This window comes from Hoplias malabaricus, unplaced genomic scaffold (assembly GCF_029633855.1).
Source record: "Hoplias malabaricus isolate fHopMal1 unplaced genomic scaffold, fHopMal1.hap1 H_1, whole genome shotgun sequence".
Lineage (NCBI taxonomy): Eukaryota > Metazoa > Chordata > Actinopteri > Characiformes > Erythrinidae > Hoplias > Hoplias malabaricus.
Genome location: NW_027101324.1, coordinates 2,995,100 through 3,009,484, shown reverse-complemented (window position 1 = coordinate 3,009,484; position 14,385 = coordinate 2,995,100). Strand labels below are relative to the sequence as shown.

General features: G+C 60.1%; 1 non-coding gene across 1 annotated transcript; it reads left to right on the top strand.

The window, feature by feature from the left end:
* The first annotated feature begins 10,242 nt into the window (after window positions 1-10,242).
* LOC136685988 (5.8S ribosomal RNA) lies at window positions 10,243-10,396 on the top strand. Its single transcript, XR_010800240.1, has one exon. It is a non-coding gene; the product is annotated as a 5.8S ribosomal RNA (ribosomal RNA).
* Window positions 10,397-14,385: the final 3,989 nt, after the last annotated feature.

Below are 14,385 nucleotides of genomic sequence, written 5' to 3'. Positions count from 1 at the left end.
GACCCCGGTGATGCGAATTTGATGCCCGATGAGGAGCACACCTCTGGGCTAAGGGTGGTGGTATGCTCGGCCCCCCCCTCTGGATGTTTAAACTGACTTCCATGGACCCCGGTGATGCGAATTTGATGCCCGAGGAGTGACTCACCTCTGGGCTAAGGGTGGTGGTATGCTCGGCCCCCCCTCTGGAGGTCTAAACTGACTTCCATGGACCCCGGTGATGCGAATTTGATGCCCGAGGAGTGACTCACCTCTGGGCTAAGGGTGGTGGTATACTCGGCCCCCCCTCTGGAGGTCTCGAATGACTTCCATGGACCCCGGTGATGCGAATTTGATGCCCGATGAGGAGCACACCTCTGGGCTAAGGGTGGTGGTATGCTCGGCCCCCCCCCTCTGGATGTTTAAACTGACTTCCATGGACCCCGGTGATGCGAATTTGATGCCCGAGGAGTGACTCACCTCTGGGCTAAGGGTGGTGGTATGCCCAGCCCCCCCTCTGGAGGTCTCGAATGACTTCCATGGACCCCGGTGAAGCGTATTTCATGCCCGATGAGGAGCACACCTCTGGGCTAAGGGTGGTGGTATGCTCAGCCCCCCCTCTGGAGGTCTAAACTGACTTCCATGGACCCCGGTGATGCGAATTTGATGCCCGAGGAGTGACTCACCTCTGGGCTAAGGGTGGTGGTATGCCCGGCCCCCCCTCTGGAGGTCTCGAATGACTTCCATGGACCCCGGTGAAGCGTATTTCATGCCCGATGAGGAGCACACCTCTGGGCTAAGGGTGGTGGTATGCTCAGCCCCCCCTCTGGAGGTCTAAACTGACTTCCATGGACCCCGGTGATGCGAATTTGATGCCCGAGGAGTGACTCACCTCTGGGCTAAGGGTGGTGGTATGCCCGGCCCCCCCTCTGGAGGTCTCGAATGACTTCCATGGACCCCGGTGAAGCGTATTTCATGCCCGATGAGGAGCACACCTCTGGGCTAAGGGTGGTGGTATGCTCAGCCCCCCCTCTGGAGGTCTAAACTGACTTCCATGGACCCCGGTGATGCGAATTTGATGCCCGAGGAGTGACTCACCTCTGGGCTAAGGGTGGTGGTATGCCCGGCCCCCCCTCTGGAGGTCTCGAATGACTTCCATGGACCCCGGTGAAGCGTATTTCATGCCCGATGAGGAGCACACCTCTGGGCTAAGGGTGGTGGTATGCTCAGCCCCCCCTCTGGAGGTCTAAACTGACTTCCATGGACCCCGGTGATGCGAATTTCATGCCCGAGGAGTGATGCCCTCTGGGCTAAGGGTGGTGGTAAGCCCGGCCCCCCCTCTCTGGAGGTCTAGATTGACTTCCATGGACCCCGGTTAAGCGTATTTCATGCCCGAGGAGTGACGCCCTCTGGGCTAAGGGTGGTGGTATGCCCGGCCCCCCCTCTGGAGGTCTCCAAAACCTAAGTCGAGACTTCCATGGACCCCGGTTATCCGAATTTCATGCCCGAGGAGTGACGCCCTCTGGGCTTAGGGTGGTGGTAAGCCCGGCCCCACTCTCTGGAGGTCTAAACTGACTTCCATGGACCCCGGTGATCCGAATTTCATGCCCGAGGAGTGACGCCCTCTCGGCTAGGGTGGTGGTAAGTGCAGCCCCCCCTCTCTGGAGGTCTAAAATGACTTCCATGGACCCCGGTGAAGCGAATTTCATGCCCGAGGAGTGACGCCCTCTCGGCTAGGGTGGTGGTAAGCCAGGCCCCCCCTCTCTGGAGGTCAAAACTGACTTCCATGGACCCCGGTATAGCGTATTTCATGCCCGAGGAGTGACGCCCTCTGGGCTAAGGGTGGTGGTATGCCCGGCCCCCCCTCTGGAGGTCTCCAAAACCTAAGTCGAGACTTCCATGGACCCCGGTTATCCGAATTTCATGCCCGAGGAGTGACGCCCTCTGGGCTTAGGGTGGTGGTAAGCCCGGCCCCACTCTCTGGAGGTCTAAACTGACTTCCATGGACCCCGGTTATCTGAATTTCATGCCCGAGGAGTGACGCCCTCTGGGCTTAGGGTGGTGGTAAGCCCGGCCCCACTCTCTGGAGGTCTAAACTGACTTCCATGGACCCCGGTTATCCGAATTTCATGCCCGAGGAGTGATGAACCTCTGGGCTAAGGGTGGTGGTAAGTGCAGCCCCCCCTCTGGAGGTTTCCAAAACCTAAGTCGAGACTTCCATGGACCCCGGTGATGCGAATTTCAAGCCCGAGGAGTGGTGCCCTCTGGGCTAAGGGTGGTGGTAAGCCCGGCCCCCCCCTCTCTGGAGGTCTAAAAGGACTTCCATGGACCCCGGTATAGCGTATTTCATGCCCGAGGAGTGACGCCCTCTGGGCTTAGGGTGGTGGTAAGTGCAGCCCCCCCTCTGGAGGTTTCCAAAACCTAAGTCGAGACTTCCATGGACCCCGGTGATGCGAATTTCAAGCCCGAGGAGTGGTGCCCTCCGGGCTAAGGGTGGTGGTAAGCCCGGCCCCCCCTCTCTGGAGGTCTAAACTGACTTCCATGGACCCCGGTGTAGCGTATTTCATGCCCGAGGAGTGACGCCCTCTGGGCTTAGGGTGGTGGTAAGCCAGGCCCCCCCCCCTCTCTGGAGGTCAAAATTGACTTCCATGGACCCCGGTTATCCGAATTTTATGCCCGAGGAGTGACGCCCTCTGGGCTAAGGGTGGTGGTAAGTCCGGCTCCCACCCTCTGGATGCGTTCAAAACCTAAGTCGAGACTTCCATGGACCCCGGTGATGCGAAGTGACATGCCCGAAGAGTGGTGCCTTCTGGGCTAAGGTTGTGATAAGCCCGGTCTCTCCTCTGGAGGTCTGTGGTTTTAAAGTGAATATTTTCTAAGTCCCTCACCTGAGATTTTAAGAGAATCAGGACCCTCCTCAAGCCTCGTAGCGAGTCCGAGGGAGGTTCATCGTTGTCGGCTATGCGAAAGGGGTTCAGACGCCTCTAATCCTGTGGGCATATGGTTTCTCAGCCTGGTGCCGTCGGGATATTAGGGAGGCATTAAATCAGACGTAAGTTTGGGTAACAGCGATGCGAAACGCTATGCCCAAAGGAGTGGCTTCCCGATGGGCTTGAAATAATGGGAATGTCCGCTCTGCTTCCCTGGATGTGTTCAAAACCTAAGTCGAGACATCCGTAGACCCCGTTGATGCGAATTCCATGCCCGAGGAGTGACGCCCTCTGGGCTTAAGGGTGGTGGTAAGACCGGCCCCACTCTCTGGAGGTCTAAACTGACTTCCATGGACCCCGGTGATTCGAATTTCAAGCCCGAGGAGGTGCACACCTCCGGGCTAAGGGGATGGTTTGGGTGGCCTCCCCTCTGGATGTGTTCAAAACCTAAGTTGAGACATCCATAGACCCCGGTAATCCGAATTTCATGCCCGAGGAGTGACGCCCTCTGGGCTTAAGAGTGGTGGTAAGACCGGCCCCACTCTCTGGAGGTCTAAACTGACTTCCATGGACCCCGGTGATGCGAATTTCATGCCCGAGGAGTGGCGCCCTCTGGGCTAAGAGTGGTGGTAAGACCGGCCCCACTCTCTGGATGTCTAAAATGACTTCCATGGACCCCGGTGATTCGAATTTGAAGCCCGAGGAGGTGCACACCTCCGGGCTAAGGGGATGGTTTGGGTGGCCTCCCCTCTGGATGTGTTCAAAACCTAAGTTGAGACATCCATAGACCCCGGTAATCCGAATTTCATGCCCGAGGAGTGACGCCCTCTGGGCTTAAGGGTGGTGGTAAGACCGGCCCCACTCTCTGGATGTCTAAAATGACTTCCATGGACCCCGGTGATGCGAATACACAAGCCCGAGGAGTGGCACACCTCTGGGCTAAGGGGATGGTTTGGGTTGCCTCCCCTCTGGAGGTCTAAAAATGACTTCCATAGACCCCGGCGAAGCGAATTTAAAGCCCGAGGACTGGCACCCCTCTGGGCTAAGGGGATGGTTAGGGTGGCCTCCCCTCTGGATGTCTAAAATGACTTCCATGGACCCCGGTGATGCGAATACACAAGCCCGAGGATTGGCACACCTCTGGGCTAAGGGGATGGTTTGGGTTGCCTCCCCTCTGGAGGTCTAAAAATGACTTCCATAGACCCCGGCGAAGCGAATTTAAAGCCCGAGGACTGGCACCCCTCTGGGCTAAGGGGATGGTTAGGGTGGCCTCCCCTCTGGATGTCTAAAATGACTTCCATGGACCCCGGTGATGCGAATACACAAGCCCGAGGAGTGGCACACCTCTGGGCTAAGGGGATGGTTTGGGTTGCCTCCCCTCTGGAGGTCTAAAAAATGACTTCCATAGACCCCGGCGAAGCGAATTTAAAGCCCGAGGACTGGCACCCCTCTGGGCTAAGGGTGGTGGTTAATCCGGCCCCCCCTTCTGGATGTGTTCAAAACCTAAGTCGAGACATCCATGGACCCCCGGTGATGCGAAGTGACATGCCCGAGGAGTGACGCCCTCTGGGCTAAGGTTGTGATAAGCCCGGTCTCTCCTCTGGAGGTCTGTGGTTTTAAAGTGAAAATTTTCTAAGTCCCTCACCTGAGATTTTAAGAAAATCAGGACCCTCCTCAAGCCTCGTAGCGAGTCCGAGGGAGGTTCATCGTTGTCGGCTATGCGAACGAGGTTCCAACGCCTCAAATCCTGTGGGCATATGGTTTCTCAGCCTGGTGCCGTCGGGATATTAGGGAGGCATTAAATCAGACGTAAGTTTGGGTAACAGCGATGCGAAACGCTATGCCCAAAGGAGTGGCTTCCCGATGGGCTTGAAATAATGGGAATGTCCGCTCTGCTTCCCTGGATGTGTTCAAAACCTAAGTCGAGACATCCGTAGACCCCGTTGATGCGAATTCCATGCCCGAGGAGTGGCACACCTCTGGGCTAAGGGTTGGTGGTAAGTCAGGCCCCACCCTCTGGAGGTTTTCAAAACCTAAGTCGAGACCTCCGTAGACCCCGGTGATGCGAATACCGAAGCCCGAGGACTGGCACCCCTCTGGGCTAGGGTGGGGATAAGATATGCCCCCACCCTCTGGAGGTTTTCAAAACCTAAGTCGAGACCTCCGTAGACCCCGGTGATGCGAAATGACATGCCCGAGGACTGGCACCCCTCTGGGCTAGGGTGGGGATAAGATATGCCCCCACCCTCTGGAGGTTTTTAAAACCTAAGTCGAGACCTCCATAGAACCCCGGTGATGCGAAGTGACATGCCCGAGGACTGGCACCCCTCTGGGCTAGGGTGGTGGTTAATCCGGCCCCACCTCTGGAGGTTTTCAAAACCTAAGTCGAGACCTCCATAGACCCCGGTGATGCGAATACCGAAGCCCGAGGACTGGCACCCCTCTGGGCTAGGGTGGTGGTTAATCCGGCCCCCCCTCTGGAGGTTTTCAAAACCTAAGTCGAGACCTCCATAGACCCCGGTGATGCGAATACCGAAGCCCGAGGACTGGCACCCCTCTGGGCTAAGGGGATGGTTTGGGTGGCCTCCCCTTCAATCCCGATGATTCGTTCGATATATGCCCAGGGAGGTGAACACTTCTCTGGGCGTGAGGGGGTCGAGCGTATGAGGGTTGTACCCCGTTATGGTTCCTACTATAAACGAATCCGAGCGGCGGGTCCACAGGCCACCGACCACCTGCCCACTTGCGGGGTGGGTGCGACGGGCCGCCCGCCGGCAGTTGTCCCCGTTCCTAACCTAACTCTTGCCCGTGCGCGAGTCGAAAGGGGCATACAAACCCCCGAGGCGAAGACCGGCGTTCCGCTTGGTCTAATGTGGGATCTCCCAGATTTTCCCCTCCGCGGGGACTTGGGAGCGCACCACCGGGCCCCCGCGCTGGAAACGGCCGGAGGCAAAGAGCGCATTAGAGGTGTCACGGATCGGTCTTTTTAAACGGACCGCGGCTGGAAGTTCGCAGGGGAAGAGGCGCTCGGTTTACGGTTCCCGGGCCCGACCCCCTTCGTCTTCTTAAATCGAGAAAACTAACCGTAGGCTCCGGGGGGGCGAATCGTAAAACCTTTGCCGACCTCCTCGCACTGCGAGGGGGCCAGGATTTTGCGGCTTGTCCGCGTATCGGTCCTACCAAGGACCGCGGCTGGAAGTTCGGTGGTGAGCCCTCGACCTTACGAGATTGGGGGCAAAACCCTTCGTCTTCTGAACATCAGACGGCTCCGGGGGGGGCGTACCGTAAAACCTATGCCGACCTCCTCGCGCTTTGAGGGGGCCAGGAAATTCTCTTCCATTCTCTTCCCTTAAACGGACGTCCTTTACGCCCGTTCGAAATGCGGCATACCCGGAGCACCAGGGGCAGGCTTCTAATCCGAAATAATACCGGCTTTTAGAACGATCCTCCCCGCCACGTGCTCCAGCCTCCATGGCTCGTGGACCCCCCGTAACAGGGGGTCCGCTTGTCCCAGAATCGTTCCGAGGGAGACTTAGCCTATCCGTCGGTCTAATTTCCACCGCAGTTTGGGTCCGTTAAAAGGTCCGAGTCGGTGGTGCCTTAGGGTCGGGATCCTATTGAGGGAAGGAACCGGCCCCTAGCCTGCACCGTCCGGGCCTTGAATCGTACATTTTCCAAGTAGTCAAACCCCCGATTGCAGACCCACCTCCGGGGGGTCTCGTTCGAAAAGCCTTTCCGCGGTGCGCGTCTCTTCCTCCTTCGGGGGGTCGAGTTCCACGCACCACCGACTCTCTCTCTTTCCCCAAGCCGGGTTTGAGTACCAGAGGGATCGGCCTGGTTGATCCTGCCAGTATCATATGCTTGTCTCAAAGATTAAGCCATGCAAGTCTAAGTACACACGGGCGTTGGTACAGTGAAACTGCGAATGGCTCATTAAATCAGTTATGGTTCCTTTGATCGCTCCACACGTTACTTGGTATAACTGTGGTAATTCCAGAGCTAATACATGCAAACGAAGCGTTGGAAGTGGGGGTGCCGTTTCGAGGTGGTCGGTGACTGGTTCACCTTCCCCCCTCGGCGCCCCCCACGGATACGTGCATTTATCAGAACCAAAAAACCCCCTCCCGACTCCGGTCGGGTCCGCTTTGGTGACTCTAGATAACCTTTGGCCGATCGCAGAGCCCTTCGGGGCGGCGACGTCTCATTCGAGTGTCTGCCCTATCAACTTTCGACGGTAGTCTACGGGACTACGTGTGGTGACCACGGGTAACGGGGAATCTGGGTTCGATTCCGGAGAGGGAGCCTGAGAAACGGCTACCACATCCAAGGAAGGCAGCAGGCGCGCAAATTACCCATTCCCGACACGGGGAGGTAGTGACGAAAAATATCGGTGCGAGGCCCCGTTTGAAGGTTTCGGGACCGAAATGAACTCAATCTACGTCCGTGGGTGAGGACCCATTGGAGGGCAAGTCTGGTGCCAGCAGCCGCGGTAATTCCAGCTCCAATAGCGTATGTTAACGTTGCTGCAGTTAAAAAGCTCGTAGTTGGATCCGGGGACGGGTCCCGGCTGCCGGGCCTCTGCCCGTCCGGACTTCGCGGTGGGAAGCTGCCCCTCTCCGGGGGGGTTGGGGACCCCCCGCGGGTCTCTGGGTGGAGGTCGCGGGACCTTGTCCCTACTCATCCGGTGTCCTCTGCTCCCTTCCTCCGCGGAGAGGCCCTTAGCTGGGTCGTCCGCCGCGGTTGAATACGTGGGGGGCGGAAGGGTCCGGTGCGTTTACTTTGAACAAAACAGAGTGCTCAAAGCAGGCCGAAGCGTGCCTTGAATGGACTGAGCTAGGAATAATGGAATAAGGCCTTCCCATGGGGGGCGAGTCGGAGCTCTTCGGCGAGGCGGCCGGGCGGGGCCGTTTTCTGGCCGCCGCACGGTTCCCCGAGCCGGGGGGGTATCCGACCGCTCTCTTGGTCCTATTTCGTGGGTTTGACGGACCAAAGGTCATGATTAAGAGGGACGGCCGGGGGCATTCGTACCGCACCGAGAGAGGTGAAATTCGTAGACCGGTGCGGGACGGACAAAAGCGAAGGCATTTGCCAAGAATGTTTTCATTAATCAAGAACGAAAGTCGGAGGATCGAAGACGATCAGGTACCGTCGTAGTTCCGACCGTAAACTATGCCGACCCGCGATCCGGCGGCGTTGGGTTAACGACTATGACCCGCCGGGCAGCGTCCGGGAAACCACGAGTCTTTGGGCTCTGGGGGGAGTACGGTTGCAAAGCTGAAACTTAAAGGAATTGACGGAAGGGCACCACCAGGAGTGGAGCTTGCGGCTTAATTTGACTCAACGCGGGGAACCTAACCCGGCCCGGACACGGTAAGGATTGACAGATTGACGGCTCTTTCTCGATTCTGTGGGTGGTGGTGCATGGCCGTTGGTAGTTCGTGGAGCGATTCGTCTGGTCAATTCCGGTAACGAACGAGATCCCATCCTTTAAGTAGTTACACGGCCCCTCTCCTGGGTCGGACTCTATCCCCGAAGGTCCCCGTTCGCGGGGGGTCCCCATCGGGGTGGGGGTGTTGGGGGTTTCGGCGGGGGTCCGGTTCTACCCCGGATCGGTTCGGGGAGGTGATGCGGTTGACGGGGGTTCAGTTCTGCGTCGAGTGGGTGGCTCCGGCCTCTCCCCTTCGCGTTCGGTTCCCTCCCCGATGCCGTCCGCACCTCGTTCCGCTCTCCGGGTGTGGGTTGTCCGTCCTTCGCCTTCGCCTTCGCCTTCCCTCTCCCCTCCCCGGTGCCCTCCCGCTTACCGCGGGCCTGAAGGTTGGGGTTCGCCCGGTGGGAATCAGCGGTCGGTGGCTAAACTTCTTAGAGCGATTTGTGGCACAGAAGCCACTTGAGAAATGGAGCAATAACAGGTCTGTGATGCCCTTAGAAGTCCGGGGTCGCACGTGAGCTACAATGGCTGGTTCAACATGTAAGTTACCCTACGCCGAGAGGTGCGGGCAATCCTATGAACGCCATTCCCCGCTGGGGACAGGGGATTGCAACTATTCCCCTCGAACGAGGAATTCCAAGTAGGCACGGGTCACCAGCCCGCGTCGATTAAGTCCCTGCCCTTTGTACACACCGCCCGTCGCTACTACCGATCGGATGCCTCGGTGAGGTCCTCGGACCGTCCCCGGGGCGGCCCTCGAACGGGGGTCGCCTCCGGGCGATGGGAAGTCGATCGAACCCGGACATCTAGAGGGAGTAAAAGTCGTAACAAGGTTTTCGTAGGGGAACCTGCGGAAGGATCAATAACGGTGACCTGGCCGCGGTCGGCGCCCGCCGTCCGTGCCGGTTGTCGAGTCGGACTCGAGAGGCCGAACCTCCCCCCCGGCGGGTACCTTCAAGGTATGGACCGCAGAAGCCTCGTACCTTTCGTCGTCGGCCGACGTGAGTCTCTCCCCCCTCCGGGTGGGTGGACGTAGCGAGCCGGCTTCGGAACTCGGGGTTATGCGAGGACCGCCTTAGGTGCATAGGTACCCCGGTCCGCCCCTCCCGTTCGCGGGGGGAAGAGTGGCGCCGGAGCCGCCCGCCGGGTAGTTAAACCCAAAAAACCATTGATCGTTGAAGGCTTGATTGTGCGTGCGCGAGTCAAAGGGGCTTACTCACCCCCAGGGCGTTGGCCGGTGCTCGCCGGCCTCGGTGGGATCTCCCTGAACCCATCCCCCCGGCACAGGGGGCGGTGGTGGACGGGAGCGTACCGCCGGGCGAAACTCTTTCCCCTCACGGGGTTAGAGCGGAGCTTAAGAGCGCATGCAAAATACCCCCGATGTTGGCTTCGCAGAGACGGACCGTATAATAGTCTAAGGCCGGTGCGCGAGTTGAAGGGGCCTCACGAACCCCGGATGCGTTTATAAACACCCGAAAGGAGACGGCCGGTGCCCGCCGGTCCTGACTAGGTGGGATCTACCCAGCGCCTTCCCCTAAGCGGGGACTTGGGAGCGTACCACCGGGCCTCGCTCATACCCTCCGGGGTGGAGAGCTTGGCTTTGAGCGCACGCCTGAATGCCTTAGACCGGGACCCGTAACGCAGCGAACCAAACCCCTGGGCCTCGCCGGGAACGGCGGGTGCCTAGACCCCGGTCTCCTAAACCACGTAAGTCTCGGGCACCTACTCGGGCGATCGTCCCCCGGGCCGTAACTCCTCGGTCCGGTGGTGACGCCCAGGTTCAATGACCTTTCCCCCCCTGCACGGGGGTGGAAGGCACCCGGCTTGAAATATATTGGCAAAAATTGTCTCTTGTTCGAATGGCTTCCTTCGCCCGGCCTGTAACGGGCCGGGCACAAACCCGAATACGACTCTTAGCGGTGGATCACTCGGCTCGTGCTTCGATGAAGAACGCAGCCATCTGCGTTAACTAATGTGAATTGCAGGACACAGATCATCGAAATTTCGAACGCATATTGCGGCCGCGGGGGTCCATCCCGCGGCCACGCCTGTCTGAGGGTCGCTTTACCCATCGATCGGTCTCCGCGCCCCCGCTGAGAGAGAGAGACCGCGGCTGGAAGCTCGCAGGGCCTGAAAACGGCCCTTCGTCTTCCCAAACGAAGACTCGGTTCCGAGCCAGTCCACGCGGCCCGTGTTGCGAGAGAGCTCCGTACAGGGAACGGAGGGAGAGCCGAGTAGGTCCGGGTCCACGTCCGTTACGGTCTCTCCCCGAGTCCCGAGCGGGGCTCCGCGCAGTCGGACGCGGGGGTGGCGAGTGCCGATTAAACCCAGCGAGCGGGCGAGTGAGCGGGCGGGCGAGCGGCCGGGGTGGGGGGGAAGGTGTCGCGGAGTTCGGTCTCGTGCCGGGCTCTCGCCCCTCGCCCCTAGCCTTCGGCCCTCCGCCTCCGCCCTCGCCCCCGCATAAGAAACCTCTGTGTGCGGCCTCAGATCAGACGAGACGACCAGCTGAACTTAAGCATATCAGTAAGCGGAGGAAAAGAAACTAACAAGGATTCCCTTAGTAGCGGCGAGCGAACAGGGAAGAGCCCAGCGCTGAATCCCACTTTCCCCTGACCGGGGTTGGCCGGGAAATGTAGCGTACGGAAGTCCGTAAGATCCGTCTCGGTGCGGACGCGGGACCAAGTCCTCGCGAACGTGGCTTCTTCCCATAGACGGTGAAAGCCCGGTAGCGAGTCCCGCGTTCCCGCCCGGGTAGGTCGGGCTTCTCGGAGTCGGGTTGCTTGGGAATGCAGCCCAAAGCGGGTGGTAAACTCCATCTAAGGCTAAATACCGGCACGAGACCGATAGCGAACCGAGTACCGTGAGGGAAAGTTGAAACAGGACTTTGAAGAGAGAGTTCAACAGAGCGTGAAACCGTTGAGAGGTAAACGTACGGGGACCGAGAAGACTGCCCCGGGGGATTCAGCCGGGCGGACGGCCCCGCGCTCGTCGGGTTCCGCGGTCGGGGGTGCGAGCGTATCCGGGCGAGAGGGGTGGGGTGCCGACTCCACCGCTCCCCGCTTCGGCTCTGCGCTTCGCCTCTGGACTTCGGGCCTGTCGGGCGTACGGAGGTCCGGCCCCGCCCGGTGTACTTTCCCCGCGTGGTGGTGAGTCGCGACCGGCTCCGGTTAGGCTTGGAAGGGCCCGAGGGTGAAGGTAGGTCCGTCCGGAGAAGGGAGCCCCACGCGGCCCCCGGACACGGGCGTTCCGCTACAGCCCCTCGCTCCGACTTCGCCGATAACGCCGGGGCCGTGGAGCAATGTCCTTTCCGCGTTCTCCCCTCCTCCGGGATGGGGATGGGGGCCCCCCCCGATCGTTCGGTCGAAGCGGGCCGGCTGGGCTGTCCTCAGCCCCGGGCTAGGCCCGCTACGGCGATGCGGGGGGCGATCCAGGCCCACAGCACCCGAACGCCTAAGGTCAGCGGCTAAGTTCGGACCCCGAACGACCCGTCTTGAAACACGGACCAAGGAGTCTAACGCGTATGCGAGTCGAAGGGACCAGAACCCCCGGAGGCGCAACGAAGGTGAAGGCCGGCGCGCGTCGGCTGAGGTGGGATCCGTCCTAACCCTCCGAGGGGGCGGGCGGCGCACCACCGGCCTGCTCTTCCCACGTGCGGAGAGCGGAGCCAGAGCATACGCGGTGGTACCCGAAAGATGGTGAACTATGCCTGGGCAGGGCGAAGCCAGGGGAAACCCTGAGTGGAGGCCCGCAGCGGTCCTGACGTGCAAATCGGTCGTCCGACCTGGGTATAGGGGCGAAAGACTAATCGAACCATCTAGTAGCTGGTTCCCTCCGAAGTTTCCCTCAGGATAGCCGGCGCCGAAACTTCAAGTTTTATCCGGTAAAGAAATGACTGGAGGCCGCGGGGCCGAAACGGGCCTCGCCCTACTCTCAAACTTTAAATGGGTAAGAGGCCCGGCTCGCAGGCTTGGAGCCGGGCATGGAATTGACGGTGCCGAGTGGGCCACTTTTGGTAAGCAGAACTGGTGCTGCGGGATGAACCGAACGCGCGGGTTAAGGCGCCCGACGCAGACGCTCATCAGACCCCAAGAAAGGTGTCGGTTGATATAGACAGCGGGGCGGTGGCCATGGAAGTCGGCATCCGCTAAGGAGTGTGTAACAACTCACCTGCCGAATCAACTGGCCCTGAAAATGGATGGCGCTGGAGCGTCGGGCCCATACCCGGCCGTCGCTGGCGGTACTTGTCTCCCACCCCCCCCAAAAGCCAGCGAGAATGAGAGAGAGAACCGAGACTCATGGGACCGTATGCCGCGACGAGTAGGAGGGGCGCCGCGGTGGCGCAGAAGCCTTTGGCGCGAGCCTGGGTCGAGCCGCCGCGGGTGCAGATCTTGGTGGTAGTAGCAAATATTCAGATGAGAACTTTGAAGGCCGAAGTGGAGAAGGGTTCCACGCCGACAGCGCTTGGCCGTGGGTTAGTCGGTCCTAAGGGATAGGCGAGCGCCGTTCGGAAAATGCTGGGGCGATGGTCTCGTCTGCCTCGCGCTGACCGAAAGGGGATCGGGCCAATATCCCCGTACCTGGGATTGGTGGAGATCGAGCCGCCGAGAGGCGCTCCCGTGGCGGTAACGCAAACGAACCCGGAGACGCCGGTGGGGACCCCGGGGAGGATTCTCTCTCCTTGCTAAAGAGCTGGAGCGCCCTGGAATGGGTTCGACCCCGAGATAGGGGCTCAACGCTCTGAAAGGCGTCGCATGCGCTATGCGACGGCCGGGACGTTTCCCATCGGCCCTTGAAAATCCGGGGGAGGTATAGTGAATTTCCCCCCAGGCCGTACCCATATCCGCATCAGGTCTCCAAGGTGAACAGCCTCTGGCGTGTTGGAACAATGTAGGTAAGGGAAGTCGGCAAGACGGATCCGTAACTTCGGGATAAGGATTGGCTCTAATGGCTGAGCTCGGTCGGGCCCGTGTCTGCTGATGCGGGGTCCGAAAGCCCGGTGCTGCCCGTGCGACGGGGAGCTGTTCCCGGTCCACCTTCGGGCCCCCCCCCACTGGGTCCTGCGCGCGAGGAAGCGCACGGCGAGAGATTGTCCCCCCAGTATATCCAAACCCCCGTGAACAAGGCTCCGTCTGTCTGTCGGGGTCGATGAGAGTGGGTCGCGGCGAGCGAGACCTTAAGCCCCGGTGCGTGTCCCCCCCTCGGCGGTGGCGCTTAGGGGGCCTCGGTCAGGTCGACGGTAGGGGAGCCGGTCGTCGGTGGGATGCCGGCGGGGGAGCGTCCTTCGGGACTAACCTCCGTCGGATGACCGCCTTCGGCCTCCCTCTCCCTACCTAAGCCGGGCCGGGCTCCCGACGCCCGTCGCCGGGTGGGCCGCCCCCGGCTAAGCTCGAGCGTCCGGCCCTTCGCTCTCCCCCGATGGGACGCGGAGGGACGCAATGGAACGTAGGTCCGCGTGGGGGGGTTGCGGTCTCTCGTGCGTGTGTGGACTCGTAGCGGGCCACCGCCGGTGGTGGGGCTTCGGTGGGTCGGGGCGGTGTCCCTGGAGCCTCGCGCGCCGAGCCTAGGCTCCGTGGATCTCTCGGGCTTATGAGTCTCGCCTCGGGGGGAGACCTCCGGGGCCGGGTCTCTCGGCCGGCACCTAACAGCCGAATTAGAACTGCTGCGGACAAGGGGAATCCGACTGTTTAATTAAAACACAGCATCGTGAAGGCTCTTGGACCGGGTGTTGACACGATGTGAATTCTGCCCAGTGCTCTGAATGTCAAAGTGAAGAAATTCATCGAAGCGCGGGTTAACGGCGGGAGTAACTATGACTCTCTTAAGTTAGCCCCACTATACACTTTCTGGACAAAGGCCCATTCAAATATATTGCCATTGGACACTTATGACCACAGTGGGATTGTATGCCGGTTATGGATCCATAATGCCGTATAAAGCATGACCATTTGGACACTGAGTGATAACTTTTTCCAGTTTGATACCCGCGGCAAAATCGCCATTTGGACAGCACTAGGGGCACTGGTGCTCCATCTAGGAGTTCAGAACGTTGGG